Consider the following 24,329-nt stretch of genomic DNA (forward strand, 5'->3'; position numbering starts at 1 on the left):
GTCTCTTGTTTATTTTATTTTAGTGTTTGCTTTTCTTTGTGGTCACTGCTTTGCCATAAGCCTTCCAGTTTTCTACTTTCTTTTAGAGCAACGCTCACTCTTTATTGCACTATTTGTTTGATGAGATTCCTTTTCAAGGTGTGTAGTTTCCAAGACACCGTACTGTCTAGAACATTGGCTCCCAACCTGTTGTCCAGGGATCCCAAGGATTCAGTGAAGCCTTCTTAGGGGGCTCCCCGACTGCTTGGAAAATAAAATATTAACAGATTAATAAAGTGTATGTAAAAAATGTGACTAAATGTACAACTGAAAATGTTAAAACATACTGTAAATGTCAAGGAATTTGAAATTGGAGATTACATAATAAATTAGATTCCTCAGATTGATTCTTGGGAGCAGTGCAGGTGCATCAAACATAATATACTATTGACGGTGTGGCTTCAATTGAATGTAGAAAAGCTCCAACATTCCTATTAAAATTACATTTTTTATATTTATATTTGTTTGCAAATTAAATAAAATGTATCACGTGTTTATGTGTTTGATGAATGCATGTTTTTTGTGTACTGTTTTGCATTTACAATCAGCAACAGTGTTTAGGCCAGGTCCCCAGCTTCCAGTAATGACTCAGTGGGGGGGGAAGGGGTTCCCGGATTCGAGTGATAATTCAGTGGGGGCCCCTAGGTTCCAGTAATGATAATGTGAGGGTCCACAGAAGTCAAAAGGTTGGGAACCGCTGGTCTAGATGGTCTCAACATAAGTAGGGGGGCTTTTAGCAAAGTATTCTTTATATTTCTGTACTTTAGACATCACATTGTTTTGGGAAGAAGGCACAAACCAGAAAAGGAAATCAACAATTGGCACATAAAAGTGCTAACTGAGGAGAACAGTTTCGAAACTTGATGTAGAGGTCGCACGCCCAAACACCTGAGCAAAGCGAGAGACTTCAAGTAGACCCAGAAGTCTGCGTGGGAAAGATAGCGTGAGGAAGACAGATGCACACATAGACATAGAGGAAGAGAAAGCGTATCTGAATAAAAGAATCATATAGAGAGCTACATCCTGTTGTTTTTTTTGTCTTCAAAACTTTTCATTACATGCATAGATAAAACAATTCCATAACGTGCAAGCCCGTCTAAAGCACAAAACACAATTGCACAATGCACAATATATCCCCTGGGACGAGTAGTTGAATTACAGACCAGTAAATGGAAATCATCTGTATATAAAATGTTTCGAGTCCATGTGGCTAAACTAACCAGGTTGTTCGATCTAAACAGTGAAAATATAAACAAATTACATTGGTATTAATATTCTGTACAAAAATCTGGTATAAAGTAATACAGCATCCCTTCGCTCAACATGCTAATAAAATCACAGTATGTCTGTGAACCCTGTATATGATGAAAGAAAACTTCACTACGTAGTACATATCGCATGTGGATTCTTGATTTTTCTCTTAAGTCCCTCACTACATTATAGCCAATGTAGAGCAGATGTTTTCATTCTTTGCCTTTGCTACTGCAGCCGCAGTGTGTGCAAGCTGCCGCCAGAGGGCAGGGCAACTCCAAGAGCCACACATTACAGTGCTACAGAAAAGGAAACAGGCAGCGATACAGTCAGATCCTTGGCCAAACAAGAGGCTTGCAGTTCATTCCAGAGGTCAGGGGCGTATTTAAACTTGCTTCATTACTGCCACCATTTTCTTTGCCAGCGATTTTCATTTTTTCTTAAATCAGTTTACCTCGGGTTCTTTCCGAGACAGGGAGATGAAAGTGCTGAGTTCCATTTTCATTTGTGGATATCAAGCTTTTTATCAAATTACAGAGGTGATGTTTTAGAATTTTTCATATCTGATCACGGAGAACAGCCACAAATAATTTCTGTTCTTTATTCAGGAGTCTCTCTGGCAGTCCCAGTATTTTATTTATTTATTACTTAATATTGTGCTGTAGTCAATCATTTGGTATTCAGGGAAAAGAAAATGAAGCTTTTTGTTTGAAAAACCTTGTGAGGAGCAGGAAAGCATTATCATGAATCGAAGCGACTGTGTTTATTTTTTTCCATTTAATATAAGTAAAACTACATAGGGTTTTCTATCCACTATCAAGACATCTAGATATTCTTTAGGCCTTATTTCACTTTGTCATCCAGAAAAATACCATTTTATTTAGTGTGTAAAATACACAAAAACTGCATTATTTAGTTTTTCAAAGTTATTTTAACATTTGCTTTTTATCACCGTTCGGCTCCCTGTTCAAACTCATTTGCTGCTTCATTAGTCCTGGCATATTTACCAGTTGCAACACTCCTGAAATTATTATGGGAGACCTGCCCTGAGTGAATGTCAGATTGGACCATGTGATCATGTTTCTTAAAATAGACGTTTCTGAAAGCCTGTGTAGCACTTCTAGGCTAGAGGTCTAGTTTGAAACACTGCAAAATAAATGTAACAGTTTAAAGTTAAAACGATGAATCTGTGAAATGTGTTTTGTTTTTCATCTAGGCACATATGCACCTGGCTTTCTGCAGTGTTGGATTTGGAAACATTACCAAATCTGAGCTACAGTCGAGGTCTTTCTTATGGCACTGCCTTGCATTATTACGATTTAGCTCTTTCCACCGTTTTGTTTATATACTAAACTTACCCCACAGTTATGACTTGTGGCCAATTTTAGTAGGAAAAGGAAGCACAGTATTCGTACATATTTCCTATTTGCCTCTAACCTTGGGTTCAGGAGTAGCATGCTACTCGCTGCAAAGCCCTTCAATATCTTATCAGGGGTAGTAAGTGCAATATATATATATACATACACACACATATATTTATATTTACAATTACCATTGCAAACTCATATCAGTGCCACAGCACTCCGATCAGTGAGTTCATATTTGCCTGTGGGGCCCATTAAGTTCCAGAAAAAATATAAAATAACACTAATTGCTAATTTCCGATTTTATAATGTTTGTAATTTGATTGCAATGTTTGTGGCGAAAATCCGCAGAAACTTCGCATCTTCGTAAAATTATTGGCCATTTGTGGAATATTCATGTTCTTCATGATGCAAGACATAGCTTAGTAATGTCTGTAATTCATTTCCAAATTTCCTCCAAAATACTACTGCATTTTGCAAAAAAATGCATTTAAGTACCAACCTCCGAAGACAGCGGCCATTTGGTGCCGCTATTTTAGTTTTGTAAAAGAATTATATGGTGGGCGGTTTCCCTTTTGATCCCCATTTTATATATTTTGTAGTTTACTTTTTCTTTATGCTCACTGACTGACTTTCATAAGCGTCCAACTTTTTACTTTATTATTTATTAAGTAAATATATTTCCTTTTATGCCCTATTTGTTTGGTGACCTTCCCCGTCGGTTTTAACATGTGTACTTTCCAAGACGCTCTGATGTCTAGATTTTCTCGACATTATTATAAGGGTTTTTAGCAAATTTCATGCCTTTATATTTTTGGACTTTAGACTACACGTTGTTTTTGTGAAGAAGGCACAAACCAGGAACGTAATAGGCACATACAAGTGCTAGGTGGGAGAGAGAGGAAACATGAGGTAGAGTTGGTATGGCCAAATATATGAGCACAGGGACAGCTGTAAACAATACCGGAAGTTCTTTGTTTACACATTACACAACCAGGAGAACGCTTACAGATATTTGGCCTGATTCACAAAGGTTTTGTTGTGAGTAGGTGTGCCTTACTCCTGTAGCACTCCAGGCTTACTTCTAAACTTCAGGAGGCCAAGTTTCATCCAAATCTTTGTGTATGGAGCTCGTAATCTTCTGTCCTTAGTAGAATTTTGATGCACTAACGCTGCGGCTGTGTAGTGTAGTGTGCCGAAGAACTAGAGTCTGAAATAAATAGGATTCAAAAGCAAAGGACTGGTTTCTGAAAAGAAAAAGAAACCTGCCAGCTTAGCAATGCTTCGCCTGCTTCATATGGGATAGAGGAGTTTCTGAACATTGTCTTAATGCTGTCACTTGTTAATTAGTTTTCAATGTGTGTTCTCACTCCAAACATTTTTTACTCCATGGCACAATTAAGATAAGTGCAGTGCTCACAGATGGGCGCTGCCTGTCTGTCATCTCTTTTCAGTTAGTGAGAGACAAACAAGGAAAAAGCTAGGTGCTATTGTGACATCACCAGTCAACTATAATAAATTATTACAGGCTGCTAGAGGTCTATTGAATTGCAAGTTGAGATATCAGAAGGCCCATTGCCATAAGAAATAAGGAGCAGTCCTTTATCAGGATTTTACTAGGTCATAATGTGAGAGGACGGTTCTGACTACCTGGCCCACCAAGATTTTTTTGCTTTTGGATCCCGTGGTTTTTTACCTTTTTATTCTGAGGGAGTCTCATAGTTTGTGACTCACCCACAGAAAAATCATAGTAAAATGGACTGTACATGTTTACTGCTGGTGCCACCTTGTTAAGCAAAGGCTGCTGGGATGCAGCAGGGGTAGGAGACCCAGGGCTGGTTACACGTGATCACATGTGCACACACGTGTGCACCCATTTGAGGGCAGTGCGGGTAGGATTCCTGTTGTATGCAGCCCAAGAACTGAACCTGGGTAATCTGGCGCAGAAGGGACCATGAAGAGTGGGTGATGACCTGAGGTAGGCCTTATGAGATGGGTGTACACATGTGAGGGATAGTGAGTGTGCTTACTGTGTTCATTGTAGGGACCCTCCATTATATGGCCATGGGAAAGACTGCCCTAGAGCGAAACTCCAGTTTCCTACGGTCCACAAACTCCAGAGTTGCACCAATGTACACTGTAACCGGCATGAGAAGAATAATGCAGTAGGTTACAAAAGCATATCTGTACAGATTATGGGTCACCCAGGAATGTAATCTTTCTCTCACTCACATCAGAATCAGGGCCAATTATTGCTCTGTTCCGCTGCAGGAGCAGGGCCTTGCATCACTCAGCCTGCTGCCATTCTGTGCCAGGAATGGGCCTGCCCCATGCCCCTCAACGAGGAGGGGCTTCTTCTAGGAACTGCTGGTAGAAGTCCTGGGGGAATGTCATTGAGGAGGGGTGCTGTTAGCCTTATAGCACATGTGGTGTGAGACCTGGCATCCTTGGCATGGTCTCCCTTAAATTCTTCCTATACTTCACAGGTTGTTGCTGTGTGCTGGACTCTGTTTGTGCCGTTTTTGTACTCTGGGCACAATACCATAGCTGACCAGTGCTAAAGTGCAAGTGCCCCCTATTTGAAATTGGATGTGTAATTGGCTTTTCCATAATTGGCGTATTTGATTTTCTAGTAAGTCCCTAGTAAACTGCACTAGAGGTGCCTAGGGCATGTAAATCAAATGCTACTAGTGGGCCTGCAGCAAAGATTGTGCCACCCACATGAGTATCCTTGTAAACATGGCTCAGACCTGCCACTGCAGTGTCTGTGTGTGCAGCTTTAAATGACCAATTCGAATTGGCAAGTGTACCCACTTGCCAGGCCTAAACCTTCCCTTTTTATACATGTAAGGCATCCCTATGGTAGGCCCTAGGTAGGCCCATGGGCAGGGTGCAGGATATATTAAAGGTGGGATATATACTGATGTGTTTTACATGTCCTAATAGTGAAATACTGCCAAATTCGGTGTCGCAAGATCTATCTCTCCCATAGATTAACATGGGGGCTGCCTTTAAATATTCTTAAAGTGCAGTTTCCCTTTGAGAGCAGATAGAGATGTGGGGGTTGGGGCCTTTGAACTCACAAATTAAAAATCCATCTTTTAGTGAAGGTGTTTTTAGATTGTTAGTTTGAAAATGCCACTTTTACAAAGTAGGCATTTTCTTGCTTTTACCATTCTGTGACTGTTTGTGGATTCCCTGTCTGGGGAGCTGGGGTGTAGCCTGCATATCCTGAGGACCCATCTGAGCTGAAGTGGAGGGAGGAGTAGTCACTTACACCTGAATGGACTGTGCCTACCCTTACACAATGCAGTGTCCAACCCCCTGGTGTGTGTCTGGGGCCTAGCCTGGGCAAGGCAGGATCCTGTAAACAACAGAGACTTTTCTTTGAAGTTGGGCAATTTCAAAGGCAGAAAGGGGTATAAGTATTGGAGCCAAAACCCCAGACTTTAGATTTCTTCAAGATTCACTTCTGGGGCCAAGAGGAACCTCTGCCAAGGAGAAGTGCTGCCCCTGCCTGTGACTGTGCTTTGTTGGGCTATCCTACAGTTGCTGCTTCTGCCTAAGGGAGGGGACAAAGACTGAACTTTGTGGTATATTCCTACTTGAGAAGAATATTCAAGGGCTTGGACTGAGTTTTCCCCCTGTTCTGAAGACTCCGGGCCATCAAAGACTTCCTCTGCCAGCAACTGGACTCTCTGCCGAGACTCCTGCCCTGCCAAGTGGTGCCTAATCCAGTCCCTGGGCCCTTAAAAGGAGAAGCTGGTGGAAAATCAAGAAGTTCCAAGGAAACTGACTTTGGACGACTCCGGACTGGCGCCGCTGCCGAATCCCATGACGCTGCCTGCAACCGAAGTCGTGGTCTTTGCTGAAGTGCCATGACCCCGCAGTCCCGATGCCTCTGCAGACTCGCTGAAGTCCGTGACTCCAGATAACAATTCTGCCGGGAGTGCACAAATCCATCACTTTGCACCGACGTCGTCTCACCTCCACCGCTCTGCAGCAAGGACCCGACGCCTCTTTGTGATGCCTTCGCTCCGCAGTACCGGAACCAACGCCGCCTCGGATCCAACGACGCCGCGATCCCTGACTCCATGCACCGGCTTGTTTCCTTATTTTCACAATGTACTGTACCTGGGGGTCCGTGTGACTCCGTGACTGGCGCCATTAGCGTTGGATTGTTGGGAACGACTCTGTCACGACAACTTGATATTACCAATTTGAAGCATTTGCATTTCTAAGCGCTATATTGAAGTTTAATCTTTAAAAATTCATAACTTTGCTTGTGTATGTTGAATTTTGTCATTTTGGTCTTGTTTTGTTTAGATAAATATTGGTTATTTTTCTAACCTGGTGTTGAATCATTTTGTACCGTTTTTACTGTATTACTGTGTGTGTTGGTACAAATAGTTTACACATTGTCTCTGGGTTAAGCCTTTCTGCTCTTGCAAAGCTACTAAGGGGGTGAGCTGGGGTTAATCGGCTGTGTTTCTCCTTTGCCCTGAGTAGAGTGAGGGTCCTTGCTTGGATGGGGTAACGTGACTGCCAACCAAAGACCCCATTTCTAACATGTGGCAACTGACTCCTGGATGACGCCATTTTGAGCTAGCCCAGAAGACTGTGCAGGAAGGTTGGGACGGGGCGGAGAAGTGATGTGGCACATCAGGATAGGCCATAGGCGCAGCCCTGTTGGACACTTCCGCCCCACTTAAAAAGTCTTGCACAGGGGAGAGAGCTCTTTCTTGGATGTGCTTTTCTGCAGAACATGGGGACTGAGGACTGGCGTCGGGTACAACTGGAAAGAAGAACCCCTTAACTGCACATGGGGCAAGGACTGTGCCCCTGAATGACCCCAGTCCCAGAGAGGCACCTCCCCAGACCAGGTAAACTGATCCCCTTACTCCCCCTGGGACCAGCTGGGGGAAAGACTGGGCTTTGGCGCAAGGAGAGCGCACCGCCTAGAGAGAGAAAGGCACCCAAATGAAAAGCTGGTGCACGTAGTATGGGAGACTAGCTCCCTAACAAGTTGGGGACCTTCGAGGCCAGGAGGCCTGAAGAAAGTGCTCCAAGTGGCAAGGGCTCACCACAAGGAGTGAAAAGAGACCAAAATCAACCAAATTGATCCAAGGGGGTACAAGTTATAATCGTTGGAAGGTTTATCACTTTTGACCTTTCCGGCATAAGCAGTAAAACACGTGTGGTTCAGCCGGGGCTTCGGTGTGTGCCACCAGGATGGGCCTAGGAAGGCCCTAAGAAGAGAACCTACCAGGAAGTGCCGTTGCAGGTCTTGCGGCAAAGAAAAGACAGGTGTGAGGGAGTGGCATGAAGCTCCCTCAGTGCCCAAGGAGAGGGGTCCTGGACCCCATCCCAGGACCCCACAGCAAAGCAAAGTCAAGGAGCACCGGCGCACTCCCCGTGAAGTTGTGGGCAAGAGAAGAGAAGTCAGGAAGCACCGTTATGCTCCCCATGAATCTGCTCATGGGCCCGACCCCATCCCAGTGCCCCAACGAGAGCTGACACAGGGGGAATCCCATCACACCCCCCACCCTTGCAAAGGGGAAGAGAGGGACCAGAACCCTATCCCTGGGCCTCGATGGCTGGAGAAGGAGGGACAGTGCTGCTGCACTACCCCATGCGACCAGCCCAACCGCAGTACTACATGCGTCTGCCCGCTAGAGTAGGCAGACTCCAGTGAAGAGCTGGCTCCCGCGGCCAGCACGTTGCAGGGGAGCCGGCAAGAGCAGCCAGGCATGCACTCCCTGAGCTGCTCTCCAACCGCTGGGTTTCCGGTTGGGACTGGGCACCCCCAATGACACGGAACAACCCTCCAGGAAAATCGTAGCAGCTATTCCTGGCGTAGCAAGAGAGCCACTGCTCAGATATGCACACTCCAGAAGGAGCGCCCCATAATGCCTTGCAAGGCAGAGATTGACAAACACTGGGAAATGGCTAGTTTTTGGTGCAGCGGTGACCCCAGAAGAGCAGGGTCACCACCAAAATGTTTCCAAAGTCTGGGGGAGTTTCAGGAGGATCTCAGCCTCTCCCCATGAAAATTTCAGATGTCCCCACCCTCAGTTTCAGGGGAATTTGAAAGGATAACCCCTCAAGGGTCCCAGTGAGTTTTCAAGCTCAGTTCTAGCTGGAACTTTTGTTCAAGATGGTGGAATTACTCTGCCTACTGATGAAGACCATGGCTGCAGTTCCTGTGGCATGAATGTGAATAACATTGGATTCTTTTAAAGGTGAACACTCTCTAGGGATGAAGGGCTGTAATTACATTTGTTTTTAGAAAGGTGGAGTTCCTGAGGGACTATGGTTATAATGCAGCATGTTGTGCTGAATATGGTTAAAAAACTATGGCTGCAGTGCTGTGGCCAATGATGTGACATGTGTATGGTCATATGAAAATACACCCTCTAGGGGTAAAAGATGGTATTAAGCAACTGTTAACAACCAAGTGATGTCCTTGAGGAACTTTGTCAAAGGTGCATCATTTTTATGTGGAATGTTTTAATGTGGAATATGATGAACCTTTGCCAACACCGTTTAGGGGTGTGGTTAGACTGCGTAGATCATGCTGAGAGTGATTATAACAGCACAAATCATTCTAACATGCCTATTCATGTTTCTTTTTTTGAGTAATGAGACTGACAGCCACCAGTGATTAATGTAGATGTACTTTATTGCCAGTATTAGGTGCTCTCACTTCAGGTTACAGCCAGATATTGCATTGGAATACAACTGAATGTTTTGCAATGTTGGTTTGTATCTCCCTTTGGGAGAGACAAGAATAATTACGCAATGCCATCCAAAATTAATTCCATCGACTTGTGTATATCTGTAAATTGTTGTATAGTATTGAGTAGTGTGTGTGTAACACATGTACTTTTCCTTTATCAAAAGAAAAGGCACCGACTGAACAATCACTTATTGAGTGTTATTCTTGTGTGCTTATGAATGGTGGTTACTAGCCCACAACACCTCCCTTGAGTAAGCCTTAGACTGCTGTGGAACTTAACCATATGAGAGTCAAGCGCTACAATGGGGTGTTTGGTTCCCAGTGGTGGACCCATTACTCGTGCAGGCCACATAGCTAATGACCCACCCTCCAACACATGTGTTATTAGTAGCGTTTTGGGTGAAGCTTTTCTTTTATGTTGACTTTAATTATGAGGGAGGTTAGAATTTATTTTATTTAACATAGGAAATTGGCACCGATTTTGTTTTCTGCAAAAATAGTTATTTGCTTTCAGTTGTGTTTTTTCATCCCATGTAGATTTGTAATAAACTCTGTTCTTGGAACCTATTGTGTAGACTACTGTTAGCGCCTGACAGTTACCAGGAGTGGACATCCACAGAATCAAGGAACACTCTATTTATGGCAGTGACCACTGTGGAGGGAACCTCTCTTGACCTGGTTCTACATCCAAATGATGTTTGTGCTTTTAAAGTACTGGAACGTGGGCTGTATGAGCAATCTCAGAAAAAGTAGAATTTACAGGGGGGAATTGTAGAATCTACTGTTTATGTGTAGATTATTCTGTAAAGAATGTTTGGGAGACATTCCTCCCAAAAAATATTTAGCCAGAAATTTGAAGTAGACCAATTTTTCAGTTACCTGCAGGTGAAATTGTACGAAGTTTGCAATGCCATGAATTGTGGTCATTTCACATCCTCGCAGATTTTCTTTTGATTTTGCATACCTGTAGTTGAGCTGTGATGCTTTTTGTTTGCTTTTGGTTTCTAGTCTGCATTTTAAGACAGTGCACCAGCCAGTCGGAAACCGCAGTATATTATTTTTGCTGGGATATCCTACACTAGATGTAAAAAGTGCTGATCGCCATGTTTGAATCAAGGTGGTGTAAAACAGACCATACTTGCAAATACATTTTTATATAAATAGAGTAGCTGGAAGCTTGTAATATTTGTATGAAAGCATGTGCATTGCCCATACTGAAATCTAATTGTAGTAGCACTAGTCAACAGTAATGGGAACATGACATCGATGCTGTATTGTAATAATTTGTTACAGTTGTGTTGAGAGGTCATAGTGGCTTTTTCAGAGTCAGGAGTGTTAAAAGTAGCTCCTTGAGCACAATTCCAACTGGCACTTAAATAGTTGATGGTAAGAGGGGTTCTTCAGCTCTTCTTGTTTGGAAGTCTGTCCATGAAACTTTAAAGGTGTGAGCTGGTAAGGCGATATTTCTGTAGCATTTTATTTAGAGTGTTGTTAGACTTTTTCACAAGACAAAAATCATTTTTCTGCATGTTATCGCTAATTCTAAAGACCACAAACTTAAACAATGTCTCCCATTATACTGAATAAAATACGTATTTGCAGCAAATTAGAGGTACCCACTGATTCCACATTTATTCTATGCATCTGCAACCTGAGGCCCGTTTTCATCAGAAATCTTCATAATATAAGATGGCGGTAATGTATCCTGCATATTCTTATTTATTGCCCTCTCTTCTTTGATTTATAGCTTGTCAATTAAAAAGAAATCTTCAAACAAGCTAATCAATAGGTCTAATAATGATTACATGAAATGACTTATGCTTCCCCTCTACAGATTATCTCAGAGAAAAAAGACAGGGGTATTAGTGGCAGAGTAGGATTCCCTGGTCTGCTTTATCTTCTTAGTTCCCTCTCGGATGCACCAAGGCAAACTCTACTTGCTTTCCATGATGGTCGTAATCAGTGCTTTAAATGGAAAAATAGAAGTGCAGGTACTCTCTATCAGAGTACCTGCTTGTTTCTGAGAAGTGCAGGTACTCTCCAATTAAAAGTATTACGTTTTTCTTGAGATATGCCGGTACTCTCCCTCTCAAAATAAAAAAGTGACGGTACTCAGTACCGGAGAGTACCGGCCCATTTAAAGCACTGGTCGTAATGCACAGAAGCAACTTGCCTCACTTTAATTCTGGCTGTCACTCTGTTCCCGGCACTGTTTGCCATCCATGCAGCCTTGCTTAGAAACTGGTGCAGCCACATGAGGAGCAGTATTTCAATGTCCATAATGAGATTAACAGTTGTGGTTCCCCTATGCCCTGTCAACTGTGGCATGCATATGTGCAAAAGATGGTTATGTAAGAGGCTACGTATTAAGGCTATCTTGTGTCCTGTGCTTTACATTCCCAATATGTTGGGAAGTGAAGTAGAAATCCAGGTGAAGAACAGTGGTCAAAGTGGGCAGGTTCTATTTGGAATGATGATCTGAATCTCTTAATTTTACAAAAACAGTCCTCTACATCTTGTTAAGAAAATTACTGTTTATGAACTGAAGTACTTCTGGTTGAAGGGGAACGGAGGATATCTCCTGCACTGTGAAGTAAGAAAGAGGCAGATAGTCGAAGGGAAAATCACAAGCCTTCTCACCATGGTGCCTGCTACCTGAAAGAAATGTAAGTGTGTGCAGCTAGTTAATCACCCAATCTAAAAACTATTCTATGACTTTAATTGGTGGAGTTATTTGAGGCTTCATGGTAGCAAAGATTCATTCTTGAGAGATAATGTAAGGGTGTTACCAGCTGAGTTTTGGAGTGTGTCCTTCTAATTGAATCCTATTTAAATGTTTTCCATTATGTATAGTCTGACTGCATAAAAAAATGTATTTGGAATAGTCTTACTTTATCTTAAAGCTAAATCTCTTTGCACATTTGTGTAATACCGTTTTAAATTGATGACTTGCATATTCACAGTGCTTTTTATTATCAGGCTGGCATCTTGCTGAACTATAAGCGCACATCACTATTCCTCACTGCGCAAACCAGTGCCCAGTGTTTCCATTCTGTGACTGGGTAATAACCAGACTTCTGCAGTGATTCCATTAACCACTTGATCTTTCATGCAGTAAACGTGTGCGTTTCGCACAGATTACCTTAACTTGTATTTATTTTTTCTTCAAAATGTGTGTTATATTTTATATTTTTTTACCTGAACCTGAAAGGCCAGCAAAATAGTTGCGGTCTATTTTGCCACATCTCTGACCCCGCCCCCACACTCACTGTCCCTGCCCCATTGCACTCAGGATCACAGTTCCTATACTTTTGTATGAATTTAAACTACCGGTGACAGATGGAACTGCTAATGTTCTAATATGGTATTAAAATCCACTGTGAATTTTATAAATACATATTGGTTCTAGATGTCAAAGAGAGATGAACTTCCCACGCACAGTAGTTTCTGTCCTTTCCTTATTAAATGTGAACTTTTGGGTATCTCAGGCTTGGGGTGGATTATTGTCATTGTGTTCTGTGTGACCCCCTCACTTGTGTAGGTTTATGCAAATACAATACCGGCCAGTATAGGTTTCCCAGTAAGCTTTAAAACTCTGCACATAGACATTTCACTGTGACTTGGTATTATTTTTTTCTGTTATAAAATGGTCAAGCAAGGGCCTGAAAATTTGATAGATTCCTAATCTCTCGTGTTTGAGACGCCATAGCTCTGGGATTATAAATCATCTGAGCAACGGCTCCTGTGCTCTGAGTACACCTTCGCAAAGAGGCTTGCAATTTCTGCTGAAATAAGCTCATCTACTTTTGAATAATCCACTGACCTATTACTGATGCTCGGTGTTCCGAAATGTACCCGATTTTACATACCTCACTACATCCAGGTGGAGCCGTCGGGGAGAATGCACAAGCGCATTTTGAAGTATGTAAAGTAGAACTTGCATAGTAAGTTTTTATGTTCTCTTTAATTTTTTTGCACACTGGTTCCAAAACATCTAAAATGGGATTAAAAAAGGGATATTTTGGTAATGTTCATATACAATTAGTACAAATCAAATGGACTGTGCTCTCTGTGCACTTTTACCAGAAGAGAGCTGGACATTTCAAGGACTGATTCATAAAGGCATGTGAAAGTTGTAAAAGGGTACTCCTGTAGTACTACTTCCCATACTCAGAAATGCTTTTGTGAATTGGCTCCTTGTGTTTGTTGTTGGCTGTAAAGGAAAGTTAAGTAATAGAGAACGCATAAGAGAGGGAGAAAGAAAAAGAAGAAAGTGAGAAGAGGAGCAAGAAAAATAAAGTGAAAAAGAGGGGACACAAGGGCGGGAATGAAGGAGAATGGATGAGTTAGACAAGAGAAGAGAGAGAAAGAGAGAAAGAAAAAGAGAGAAGATGAGAGAGGAAAAGGAGAGCAGTCAGTAGGATGGACGAGAAGAGAAAGGAAAAGGAGAGCAGGCAGTAGAACTGAGGAGAAGAGAGAAAAAGAGAACGAAAGAAAGGGCACGATAGGGGAACAATGTGAGAGAGAGACATTAGAGACGGAGGAAGAAATAGAGACACTGAGAAACAGATGGCTAGAGAGGTGAGTGAAAAAGACATTGAAAAAGGAGTGAGACATAGAAGCAGAAAGAAAGAGGGAGAGGTAATAATGTGACATGGAAAGAAAAAGAGATGAAGAAAAAAAATAAAAGTAGAGGCACTGAAGCTGAAGAGAAAGATAAAAACAAAGAAAGGGCGAGACTGGAAAACAGTAAGAGGTAGAAAGATAGTGGAGACTAGAGAAATACAAACACATTGAAAAGGAGGGTGGCATGCTCACCGTCACACGTCTGTCTCGTGTCCTTCAAAATGGCTTCCTAGGTGCTGATAAGTAGTAAAGAGAATTAGAACATGAAGTGCAGTGAAAATAGCTTTCCGGTAAGCTTTGTATATTCCAGGGCTTACAACCTCTGAGTAAGTAGCAGGCTGCAGCGGCTTCTCTTGCGGGCGCCGCAGCTAACCTGTGTGGTATTTAAAGCTTACAGTCTCAAAGTCAGGCGAGGAGAACAGCTGGGAGTCTTAGAAATTCAAATATGATTGAGCTTAGGATATTACGTTTTTCGCATTTTATGATGGACTGTAATGAGCTTATGCGCCGTAAAAACCAGAGGATGTTAAAGAAAACATGGACCCGAATGAAAAATGCCTCGGAGAGATTGTGAAGACGCAAAAAACAAAAACAAAAACTCGAGGCCAAAAATCAGACGCTGTATTTTTTTTGCCTTGTTATTTAATTTTTTTAAGAGGTGCAAGCAGTCATTCTCCATTTTTAAAGGCCCATCATAAAGAAAGAACACGAGGCCGACTTTGAAAGGCCACGTCCCGTTTGCTAAAGTATTTGTCCAACTGGACAATAAAAGTTGTTTTCAAGAGTGGCGTATCTAAATACTAAACTGCATTCCTAGGGGCACATTTCTGGGGATTTGGCGCAGGGCGATGCAACAAGTCACCTTGTAGCGCTGCTCTGCATCAAAGTGAAAGGGTAGGAATGTGCCCCATCTATAGCATAGGGCGCATTCCTGTTTTTCCCCCTCTGCGGGAGTACAATGGGCTGCCTAGTGTCAACTGAGGCACCCTTGCACCACGCATACCTTCCTGCACAAACACAATCCTGGGAGGCATTTTCCTCTTCCTGCATGTGCTGCAGAATGCAGCACACACGGAAAGTGAAAAAAACTGGGAGGCGAAAGGTTTTAGGCATCGCCAGGTTTCTAAGCTCTTTTAAATCTGGGGAAGGGTCAAATTCCATTGTTGTTGCGTGGGAAAACCTACTGCAATGCCCGTGGAACGCCTCCCTAATGCAGAGTAAGGCAACACAGTTATTTGCGCTACCTTGCCTTACTCCATTTCTTTGAGGCCATTCAAAGCCACGCAAAGTGGCTTTGCGTAGCCTCTTAGATATGGGGGCATTTTTGGGGGATTTTGGCATAGGGCAGCACAGCAAATCACCTTGCTTGCTGGACTGCCCTGCGTCAAAGTGAATGGGCAGGAATGCAGTGTATCTATAGCATACAGCGCATTCCTGTCCTTTCCCCCTGTCCCGGCGCACGATGGGCTTCCTAACGCCAATGCAAGCACCCTTGCACCGTGGTGCAAGGGTTTCTGCGTTGCGTGCATGATTGTTTTGACACCTTCCTGCACTAAAAGGATCCTGGGAAGCATATGTGTGGTGTTGTAGATATGATTTGGAGGTTTGCGCTGCTGTCGCGTCACAAAAAGTGACTCAACAGTGGTGCAGGGGGCTTATAAATATGTCCCATGATTTGAACATTTGCACCGCCATTGTGCCACAAGAAGTGACGCAACAGCGGTGGAAGGGGCTTATAAATATGCCCATAATCTGAAGGTTTGCACTGCCATTGTGCCACAAGAAGTGACGAAACAGCGGTGCAAGGGGCTCATAAATATGTCCCATGATTTGAACATTTGCACCGCCATTGTGTCGCAAAAAGTGATGCAATGGAGGAGGAAGGGGATCATAAATATGCCCCTAAATCTTTTAAATCAAAATTTAATTTATTTCAGACTTTCTTCTCTATTGTACTATACTGAAAGTACTGGATGGAAATCTAAATGCACTGCCTATGGGTGTAATGCTGGTACCTGCAGCCCTTTCGATGCAAGCTGACCCTGCCCTTCAGGTGTTCTTATGTTGCCTAAAGCCTATGAATATCTGTTGAGATGTCTATTGTTTCAAATGGAAATGCAGAAATTCTGGTACTCACTATATAGGGTACCTGTTTGCTCCTTAGAAGTGCAGCTACTCTACTGTAAGATACCTGCCCATTTAAAGCACTGGAGATGTTAGTGTCTTATGGGCCCCTCACCACATTCCGCACGAGGGGCAATCTTTATTTTTTGTTACACCAAATATACGTCCCATCTAACAGGTAACATGTGAAATGTGCCAGCACTCACTGCGCATTAGAGTGCCACCTGGACTGCTCATCATAAGAACCTTCTAGGTAGCGATGCAGGAATTACTTTATATTACCCAGATTGGGCCTTTTGGGAGTATTAGTCTTTTTTAGGCACTTTCATTCGGCATATCGTATGGCTGTGTTCTCTAGCAGCCAATCTCTGTGATCCTCAATGTCCTGTTGGCTTGAATATTCAATGAGGTGCCTCCTGCTTCTGCCAGACTTATTTGCACCAAAACTCCAGTACTGCTTTTAAATTTCTGATAAAACCAGTGCTTTAAATGGGCTGCAACTCACCGGCACTGAGTACTGTCAGTTTTCTAATTTCTCCCTTGGAGTAGCGGAACTTCTTGGCCTACTGAAATATAAGCATGGGCAGGGCCAGGTTCAAGTGACGGTGGGATGTCATTCTGAAGATGAGACTGACACAGCAAAGTCCATCTGGGTTCGTCTCTGACACCTGAGTGCCAATGTTACAAGCCCTGGCTGAGTTGTGGCTCAATTATTCAGTAATGGCTCTTTTTCATATTGCGACCGGATGCAGCCTTGCAGGCCCTGCATCACACTGTGGTTAACAGGCAGGACTAAACAAACCTCACGGTGTTAATCACCCTGTGCCTGTGACGTAGCCTGTGTGCCATCTTCATTGTCACTCGCCACGGTTAGACTCAGATTGGATGTTAGCTGGTTGAGAGCAATGCTGAATGCTGTGAGTATGGCATAGTGCGTGTCTGTCTGTGAGCGTGTGTGAGTGCCATTGCTGGTATGTCTGTGTGTTGTGCCTTGTTTCCACCCCTGATAATATTCTGAGAAAGGTCCAGAATCGCAGTCCTGAATCCCTGCCTCAGAATACAGAAGCACAGCATGTTAGAGTACACCATCTCACCAAGGTCTGCTGGTAGTGTATGGCCTTTATATGTGGGATCTTGCATTTAACAGACATTGTGTTCAGGAACTGGCTAACAGTCCAGGGGTCCTGCTCCTTAAGCCAAGGGTGGGGGAAGCAGAGGGGAAACGAAGGGAGCAAACTCCCATGGGTTTGGGAGGAGAAGCAGGATACTCATTTTACATCCTCGGCAGTGCACTTCCTGTGCAGATTGAGAAAAACAACTGATCACTGCACCCACCTGCATAAAAGCCCATTTGTTACACTTAACACATAAGCAGGAGCATCGATCCAGGGGAGTGTGAAAACAGAGTCCACACATGTCCCATCCTTGAATCTACCACTGGATCTGAGTGACCTGAAGAGGGCCATTCACCACCTCATGTATCCATCTCCTGGTGATAGTTCACTCATCCCATAAGAGTGCCTGACTCAGTGAGTAACTCCAGATGTAACCAGAGCAGCGACCGTCAACTGCCGTGCTTAACCCCTTAAGTGCCTACATCCCTGGAGAGGGGGCATAAAGCCCTCTAGACACCAGGGATAGGTAGAAAAAGTGAAGAAACATAGGGTGGCCATGCCCCACCCCAAAAAAGGGATCAAAAGTTTTTCTGCCCCCGGGGCTCAGATGGGGGCAATTAATTACCCCTAATGTGCACCCTGGGAGTGGGTAGCCTACTAAACACTACGGAAAATAATTGGAAATAAACATGGGGTTGGAGGCTGCCCATCATGGGCCTGGTCATTCCTCCACCCCAAAAAAGTGCAAACAGTCTGCCCCCTATGGGGGCACTTACCTACAATCTGCTCCCCTGTGGACTGAAACCCCACTAGACATCAGAGATAAAAAAAATATGTAGGAAAAGGAGGGGTGGGTGCTGCCCTCTATAGGCGTGGCCATGCCTTTACCCCAAAAAGAGGCAAACAGTCTTTCTGCACCCTTGTGGGGCCGATTGGAGTTGTGCCCCAGCCTCCCCCACCAGAGGGGTAGAAAGCCCAATAGACCCCAGGAAATATAAAATGGTGGTAAACAAAAGGAGAGTGCTGCATCAAACCATACCCGTGCCCCAGAAGGGGCAATTGTGTCTTCTTGCCCTCTTGGAGGTAGATAGGAAGTTTTTCCCAATTAGGTAAGTTCCCTCAAATCTGTCTCTGGGAGGTAAGATTGACCACCAGACAATGGGACAAACCAATCTTTCTGCTCCCCCAGGGGAAGACAGAATGTTTGCCACCAATGTACCCCTAGGTGGCAGAAAGGACACTAGACACCAGGTGTTGGACCTGGCATCCTTTGGGTGGTTTTAACCCAGACTGTTTGCCTTTCACCTCCTGTTTTTGCTGCATCTTTTTGTTGGTCTTAGGACTGCTGACCAGTGCTAAAGTGCATGCCCTTCTCCCCTAAACATGGTAACATTGGTATACATACAACTGGCATATTTAATTTACGTGTAAAGTGGTGTATAATATTCCCAGGGCCTGTAAATTAACTGCTGCTAGTGATACTGCAGTGTGGATTGCGCCACCCACTGAAGTAGACTTTCAAACCTGCCTCAGGCCTGCCACTGAAGTGTCTGCATGATCAGTTTGCTGCCACATTGACTTGCCATTTAAAACCTCTTGCCAAGCCTCAAGTTCCCATTTTATTACATATAGGTCACCCCTAAGATGGGCCCAAGGTAGTGCAGTGGGCAGGACGCTATGTAAGTAAAAGGCAGGGACATGTACTTTCAACTTTTACATGTCCTGGAAATGACAAACAGACTATTTTGTTTTTCACTACAGTGAGGCCTGCTCCTCTCATAGACTAGTATTGAGGATTCCTTAATATCCTTTTAAACTGTAACTCTTGATCAGAAAGGCCTAGAAACATCATGTTTCCTATTTTTGGGATAGTAATGATAAATCCTCTTGTCAGAAGTGGCTCGTTCTGAGTGGCTTTGGCGGTGCCTCAGTAAGGCAGAACCTACCACTCCTGTCAGGGTTGGGTGATTACACACACTGTATGTCATGCGCTCACCCTTGGGTATCTTGATACTGAGTAGTCAGGCTTATCACAGCGGCACTGTGTAAAGCATTGGCGCAGCACTCCCACAATAAATACACTGATTGTCACAAAGGAGACCTCACATGTGTGGTATGTAAATAAAGATTGTATTCAGCACACACATTAATTAACACAATATGAACATTGTATACTTCTGGGTGTATATCATACTTGGAAATATTACTAGCAGTACTAGGCCTAAATCTGGGTAAAAATGACATCAATAGAAGGCACACTGGAGAGAGATCCTATGTTACCTTCCTAGCACCCTTTTGCGGTGTGTGAAATTGTCAACCTTAGGCCCACCCTAGCAGTTATTATAATTATTATAATGCAATACCACACAGGTTAGGGTACACCCCAGATCACAATAAGATCAGAAATGTGTACACACAGATAATGACAACACTTTTAAACAGCACCATAGGCCAAGGCCTCACTGATAAAAACCAATGTCAAACATAGAATTCTGTTGAAAATAAATCAACGTATAAAGCAACACTGATGACCAATGTAATTGCTAACAGACGGTCCTCAGGCAGTCACTCCCCCACACATGCACTCACTCAGCACCAGTACGCAGTGCCCCGTATATCAAGCAGGTTCATATGGAACACACTCACACACACACACACACACACACACATACATGCAGCACCAGAATGCGGTGCAACTGATATCCGTCAGGTCAATTGATAGCACAATGCAGACCCCATAGCCCAACCCCTCCTCAACTCTTCCGCTCATCCGACTACCCCACACCACCAGGTTGGAAAGAAATTACCCTCTCCCCTGATACTAAGCTGATCGCGGCTGGCGTTACACTTAGCCAGGATCCCTGTGGGAGAAGGTAGGGGGTAGGTAGCAGAACTGATAAGGAGGCAGTTGGAAAATGGGAGGGTTGGCCGCTACTTGTAAAGTTCACCCCAGGATGCTGAGCAGAAGTGGCTGAGGGCAATCATTTGTTCAACCCAACGATTCCATAATGTGACTTCCAGCACCAGCCCAGTTCTGCGAAGCACTGTGTGAAGAGGTTGCCCAGTCTCTTGACCCGCTTCCATTTGCTTTCAGAAGCGTTCCTTCACCCCAGTCAAATACTCTCACCACGCAGGCCCGGTCTGGCAATACTACCTGGCAACGTGGTGTTGTCAGGGGCTTGTTGAGGAGAGGGCAGGTAGATTGCCACAAGAAGGGCCCAAAACGAACTAACAATGGTAAAAAGGTAAAGGTAAAAATAGAAGCAGAATGTAGCAGGGGAGTCTCTTGGAAGAGAGAGGCACCCCATCAGATACAAGTCAATTAGAGTCTCACCCAGACAATCCAGGTACAACACCTGGTGCCTGTTGATCCAGGTCAAACCAGACAGTTCCGGTCACACACAATGAAGAGATGCAAATTCTGTGCCTCCCTGGAAATGAGGCACAATGTCTGGTGCAGGATGACATGGGACACACCAGACAGTTCCAGTCACATGCACAGGTGGAAGTTCAGAAGTGCCACATGAGATAGAATGAGGCACTACTACGGGTGCACCCTCACCCCCTGTGAATTGGACACAGCGCTCAATGAGCGTGCAGTAGACGTGTCACAAGAAAGGGAGTTGCGGCACATTGAATGAAGTGGGTCACATGGAATCCCGTTACGGGCGAATGTGCTCACCACCAAAAGATGCTTATGTGTGTTGAGGCTCCACAGTGCAGGGGCCACGCTCCTTAGATGTGGGCAATGCTCTTGGGGCTCCACACCAGGCAGTCTGGTCTCCAGGCACAGTTCCTAGGGCCAGATGTAGCAAAAATAAAAATTGCGACTCGCATTTTGCGAGTTGATGCGACTCGCAAAATGCGAGTCGCAAATTGGAATGCCAGAAAAAAAAGCGATCCGATTTTGCGACTCGCAGCCGGACTAGCAACGCTGTGTGCGAATCCGCAGTTTGCGAGGTCGCTGTTTGCGAGTGTGCAAAAACGAACTCGCAATTAGCGAGTGGGTGTCGCAAATTGCGAATACCTTCAAAATTGCTTGCAGATGCAGCAGAACACTCCAGAAAGCATACCAGAACACTCTGGAAACACTTCCTGGCACATGATGATGGCATCACAGCCAGGAAGTTAACAAATACACCTGGGAGGAGGGCTCAACAGTGAGCAGTGTCTCTGCCACTCAGAGTAGGGTGCTGAGGAGTGGTAGGCACAGCACCATGGACGCAGAAGGGACCAGCCAGGCTGGCAGGAGGGGCAGGAGATCATAGATAACAGCCAGGACAGATTCATGTGGCACATGGCGTTAATGTGCCACATGACTGGTTGGCATTTTCCTGCCCACGGACAATTTCAACTTGTATATAGTTTCTTCATGACATTAATAAAACAGTTATTTTTGTTCCACTTAACAAATGGTTAATAGGTGAGTATGGTGGGAGTTGACACGTACCGTCCAAAATATTGCGTTGCAATGTGGTCCCGTCTCAGTCTGCCTTGATTAGCTAGACTCCTATCCCCATGATGGCGATGTGGTTGTTCTTGCTCTTCATCATCAGGATCTGGGTCTGCAGGGGTGAGAGGTAGCCCACGTCGGGTGGCTATGTTGTGGAGGATGGCGCATGCGACCACAATTTTGAAAGCGGTAATGGGGGTGTATTGGAGGGCGCCTCCACTGCGGTGGAGGCATCTGAATCTTGCCTTCAGCAGTCCGAAGGTGCGCTCGATCAGGTTCCTGGTCCTCTTATGCGCACTGTTGTATTGCCTCTCTGATTCAGTTCTGGGTGTTAAAAACAGAGTCATGATCCAAGGCCTGAGAGCATATGCACTGTCACCTGTTGGGCACAAAAGTACACGGTTAGGAAGTCCAGATTGTCGTGCACAGTGACCTGTGTGTATGTCTGCAAGTGTCTGTGGCTCTACCTAGGAGGTAACCGTCTCCAAATTCCCCACGTTCCAGGCGTTGATGTATCCCACTATGCCCAAAAATGTATGAGTCATGGGTACTGCCAGGAAACTTAGCTACGATGTCCGTGATGACATAATGGGCATCACAAACAACCTGTATGTTGAGTGAGTGGGTACACTTCCTGTTGCGGAAAATGTGTTCCAGATTAGCAGGGGGGCATATTTGAATGTGTGTCCCATCTACACACCCTATGACATGAGGAAAGTGGACAATGCGGTAAAAGTCCAGCTTGGTGCTGTTAATTTCTGCCTCATTCCTTGGTAAGTATATGAAGTGAGACATGTGCGTGACTAAGGCATCTAGGAATGCCCTGAGGAACCTTGACACTGCACTTTGGGATACCCCACCTGCCACGGCAATGACCCCCTGATAGCTCCCTGAGGCCAAGAGGTGCAGTGCGCATAGCACTTGCATATGCGTAGGGATGGCGCACCCACTCAGAGTCTTGTGTTCTAGCTGTGGTTTCAGTAAATCTATTAATTCTAGAATGGCTGCGCTGCTAAGGCGGTATTTGTCATAGATCTCCTCTTCAGTTTGCTTAAAAAGAGTCTGCCTGGTTCTATATATCTTCTCCTGTCTGTGGCCCCTCCTCCTCCTCTGCTGGGCTGCGTAGACTCTCCTCCTCACTGCTATCAGGTATATCTCCGCCCTCTTGAGTAACCCAGATGCCTTCTGGGTCCCCTTTTATACTTTGGTAATGGTTACCACCTGCTCTGAGTTAGTGGTAAATGGGACATGCAAACTGGGCTTTTTGCGACTAGTAGCAATTTGCGAGTTGCAATTGCATAAGGTTTGCGACTCGCAAATTGCGACTTGCAATTTGCGGGTCGCAAAATGGGGTCGCAACGGATGCGACTCGCAAACGGGTCTCAACGCTTTTTGCGAGTCGGAAATGGGCTTTTTGCATCCCATTTCCGATTTTGCACTGTCGCAAATTGCAAATCGGCCCGTTTGCGAGTCGCAAACGTTTGCTACATCTGGCCCTTAGTTCCACGTTCACATTACACTATGAGCTGAGATTCAACAGGCAGTGTGGACACTTATTAGGGTACCGCTCTCCAGGTGTCACAAGTAGTCGGTGTGGGTGCCTTGCGTGAGGTCTTCGATGTCCCTGAGACCTCCACCAGTGAACAGAGGGCAAGCCAACAAGACCTTTTAACGCACACTTTGGGGTGCCACACAGCAGCAGGTAGTCAACCCAGGCCAGCCACTGTTCAGGAAGGGTGCGCGGTCCCTTCCAAGGGCAGCAATACTCCTTGTACACAACAGATTCCTCTGGCGGTGTGCACTGTGCGGACCAGGTTCTTTGGTTCCACATCCCCAAAAGTGTATGTCTGCCATGTTGAAGTATGGCACCAGTAGTTATACTGTAGTATACCTTTGAAGTTGGGGGTCGCTCAGAAGTTCTCCCTTTGAACTACAGATGTCGACCCTAAATTTCATTCCTGTCTGCCATGGGGCCTTAGAATGCAGATCTTTAGTGGGGCCGTGATCTGGCTCCCAGATGACAAGTGTCAAAATATCTCCCTCCAATTTATCCAGCCTGGTCCTCAAATCACAGAGGTCTGTCATTCCAGTTGCATGCCCAATGTTTATAGCAGTCTCTGGAGAAAGCACAGATATGCTCCCCAGTCTTCATTGTGGGTTAGAGACAAGTAGAAAGGCACAAAACAAATTTTATAGCAGAGAAATGTCCACTTTCCAGAAGGGGCACTTTTACGTTAATAATGACAAAAACACCTTTACCATGGGAAGTTTTTTTTTAATTGTAAATCCAATGATAGGGAGCATTATGAGACTGTTCCACTGCAATCCACTTTTGCAGTTTGGAGTGATTTCAATCAGTCCCCCATGTTAGCCTTATGGGAGGACCCTTCAGACACAGGGAAAACACACATGGGTATTCTTCACTACTTGGGCAGAGAACAACTCTGTGTACCTGCCCTGCCTTTAACCTATCACTCACGTCACCCCTTCAGGACTTATCCTAGGGGTGCTCTATTGGTAGTTGAATGTCTCCTCTGGGTTGGCTGTGGATTTAGAAAGGCCAACCTGAGCATATGAGCAATGGCGCTCACAGAGGCATGAAATAGCAGGCTGGGCAC

This window comes from Pleurodeles waltl, chromosome 5 (assembly GCF_031143425.1).
Source record: "Pleurodeles waltl isolate 20211129_DDA chromosome 5, aPleWal1.hap1.20221129, whole genome shotgun sequence".
NCBI classification, from domain to species: domain Eukaryota; kingdom Metazoa; phylum Chordata; class Amphibia; order Caudata; family Salamandridae; genus Pleurodeles; species Pleurodeles waltl.